The sequence below is a fragment of the Morone saxatilis genome, unplaced genomic scaffold, assembly GCF_004916995.1.
Source record: "Morone saxatilis isolate NCDOM2014 unplaced genomic scaffold, NCSU_SB_2.0 Contig6, whole genome shotgun sequence".
Classification (NCBI taxonomy): domain Eukaryota; kingdom Metazoa; phylum Chordata; class Actinopteri; family Moronidae; genus Morone; species Morone saxatilis.
In genome coordinates, this window is record NW_023340206.1 from 6,015,204 (window position 1) to 6,018,982 (window position 3,779).

At 36.6% G+C, this 3,779-nt stretch overlaps 1 protein-coding gene across 1 annotated transcript in view; it reads right to left on the reverse strand.

Annotated features, from left to right (window-relative positions):
• Positions 1-3,779, reverse strand: part of zranb3 (zinc finger, RAN-binding domain containing 3) — a 71,183-nt gene that overhangs the window by 15,814 nt on the left and 51,590 nt on the right. The window lies entirely within an intron of this gene.

The window sequence follows — 3,779 nt, forward strand, 5'->3', positions numbered from 1 at the left end:
ATATTAATTTTGCATTAATGATTTCATGTCTTGGAAGGTACTTTATGTAGAATTAAGGTAAGAAAAAGTGCACTTTCCTGCACATATAATTACCATATCGTCAATATTATTTTCTAATTTGTACTTGGGGTTTACATGAATTATAGCGTATCACATTAGGACTATAAATAGCACCAAGTAATTAAAGTATTTAATCTTAGTAGAGCTGAAACAATTAGTCGATTGACAGAAGTGTGCAAAGTTCTGAATTAATTGTAATCTTTTTAAGCATAAATGCCAAAAACAGTTGGTGTGACTTTATTGTCCCTTCACCTTCACTGTAACTCACAAAGCAGAGATATATATATATCCATAAAACACACTCAGTTGTTCTTTGAGGCATTAAATGGAGCTCCAGAGCCATAGTGGCACCACTACTCTACACTACAGCGCAGTCCCTTCATGGTTCTTTAGAGGTTCCTGACTGGCTCCTCGTGTTTTCCTGCCCAAACAGTTGGTGAGACGTGGGATTTGCAACTGAGTCACTGTTGTAACCAAAGCAAACAAATACAACCACGCACGTTTAGTTGCTCAGTGTGCTTCCAAGTGAATGATGATGCAGCACAGTTATTGCTTCACTTGCCTGACAAGAATAAATGTCATGGTAATATTGTAGTTATATAACTTAGATACAAACAACCCTCGCTGATGCTATCAAATAAATGTTACCTTTATGTGCCAGAGGAGGTGGGTGTCTTTGTTTTTCATTAGCTACAACAGAAGAATTCCTTTTAATGCTAATATTACTTTCTCAGATAGAAGAAGTTAATGCTGGGTTATTGTGAACTAGCAGGAAAAAGTCAAATGGAGCTCTATATCCTATTTTCTGTTTGCACACTTGGGTTATGACTGACTTTAAGTCTTTGATGTCTGGTTAAATTTGTCACAAGACAGGTTGAGAATATTGGGATGTTTCGGGTGACTTCAGGCATCAAAATGCTTGAAGTGTCGGTGCCATTGCTGCTCGGTAGAATCGTTTCATAACACAGATACCATGAGAAATCACAAAGGCCATTCCCTCATTTCCTGACTTCATCTTAAAGTAGTTTCCACACCTTCGACAATTGAGTTTGACATTGTTATTGTTATATAATCAGTACATACTGTCCTTTATATATTGCCCAGTATATAATTGGTACATAAATTACTTACTTTCAAGCACATTTTTTACAATTACTAATACTATTTTAATGTTTGAATTGTAATTTTCTTTCCTTTAAGAGTTGATTTAAATGTTAGCATTTCAAAAAAGGTTTTAATGAATGCATTTAGAGGTTCTTTTAGCCTTTAACCTGACTGAAATGTCTTTACTATGGATGGTTTGCCGTGTCGTTCATGTTATTATAAACTGTAAAGACGTCACTTTTCATGTAATACCGGTCTGTCTTGGAACCCATCGTCTATGTCTGATGACGATTTAGCCTCTGGGGGCCAACGTCCAATGATTCGGAGCTTCCGGTATAGCCAGTGGATATCCGAGCCAACACTTCATCTGCAGTCCAATTAGCAACTAAATACGCGAGAATGACGAGAAAGACACATTTCGGCTAATGTCATATCCAGATTTCTGTTTATAGAGATTATCAGCTAGTAAAATTCCTTTTTTGTCCAATATTTCAGTTTATGACCAAATGCCTGCAAAACTGATGACATAGCACCACTGCGTCTAAGTACAGCCTGACAAAGACGCTAGCATGACTTTAGACTCACAGTCTTTGTTTTCTAATCTGGTACACATTAATATGAGAATGGGGTTGTGTAAAAAGGTAGTGGATAATAAACTATTTCTACATGTGAAATGGGAATCTTGATTGTTACACAGTCTCACAGACAACTGAGAAAGAAAACATTGTAAAGGATTTATATTAAAATAGGGTTGTCATTCTTAAAATAAACTGGAATAAATCAGTTTCTAGTACATGAAAGCTGAATCTGTGGGAAGTTATTTGGACCTGAATGGAACATGTGTGACAACGTTACTCTATAATTAGGAGCAAAAGAACCAGTTTTACAGCATTTACATGCAATTAGTTTCATTGTTTACTGTGGCTCAATTTGTACCGAACTACAGGTATTTTCAGCAATCATTTTAATGACCAACTTGCAGAACTTGAATCCAATTACATTCAAGTTCTGTAATCTGGCCACACTTTATTCTTTATTGGTTGTCATGGTAATTCTTGTGGTAACCAAGGAGCTCGTTAGTGATCTCTTTTGTTTCATCCCCTTTATTCTGATGTATGTACACCACTTTGAAGCTAATGCTTCTCTTGTGACAGTACGCATGCATTACTAACAAAAATAATGAGGTTTATGAAGAGTATAAGAAAACCCTGCATATTCCCACAAGAATGTACCTCGCTGTGATTATGGGTAATCATACTGCTGCAGTCAGGAGGTAACTGCATAATCATTGTAAAAAATAACCACAATAAAGAACATTTTCCCAGTTATTACTGCTTCATTAGCACTAACTACTGCCAATTTGGAAGCTGAGAAGCCACTTAACCTCAGTGTTAGCTTTACTCAGACCACAGTGATTGTGCCAAACATCAGGAACATTTTACGAGAGGAAGGCTGACCAGTGAATTTAGGTAAAAGCTACAATCGGGATTTCAGCTTTCACAGCCATTTCAGCCAGGGAAATGGTGGCTGGAGAGGACAGGCAGGAGACAGGAGAAAGGATAAAGTTAAAGGTTAAAGGTTAATACCTGCCGGCAGCCGACACATGGATTTAGAGATACAAATCAACATTAGGAGTTTTTCCTGTACTGTACCCTCAGTGCACAGAGGCCCACGTGTTTATTTGGATTATGGTAAAATACATATCATGGAGAGTCAGGGGAACGGTGAAGCGGGTTGAGCTGTAACAGCAGGAATCAGGAATAGAGCCTTGCTAGATGTGATTGAAAAGAGGTGTACTATCCTCCCCAATAACAAGCTGATAACAATACTTAAAGAAATATGGAACAAAATCAAAGTCTACAAATTCTCAAAGGGAAGAGGTTAATTTATTTTTTTATTTTTATTTTTTTTGTAATTTTGTTTATTTCATACTTATACTAGACTAGGTTTCCAGTCTATATATAGCATATATAGACGGGTATACAGTCCAGGAGGCACACGTAGCAGGGGATACACTGCCACAATGTCATGATAGTCTGCAGAGGGACATTGTTTTTTAGTTTGCTGGGAACCAGTAAAATTATTTTTTAGAAGTGACTTTGTGACACCCTTTGTCACATTTCTGTTTCTTTTTTTTACTGCATGCCTCATATTCATAGACGTATGAGTCACCTGCAAGCTCAAGCTAGCTACGACGACACATGAAAGTCAAGTGAGAAATGCAGCAGGTACTAGCATAAATAAAGCTACACAAAGTTAGCTGTCGCAGGTAGTGAGACAGTGAGTCTGTCTCATCGCCCTCCACACATTAGCAACAAAAAAAGTAACGGTTGAGTCTATGAACTTCCTGCTGTCTGCCTGCTGTACAACTTAAGAACACAAGCCCCATTATTCTCGATATAAGTCATGTTAGCATGAACTTCCTCTGGTTTACACCAAACTATGCACTAGATATATATATCAGATATATTTGCAGTGCATTACAAGCAAAACTTTACTGTCCATAAATATTATATATTGTGGTGTGGCTGTTAAATAATACTATATATATATATATATATATATATATATGTGTGGCTTTTAAATAATACTATAATGTATATATATATATATAT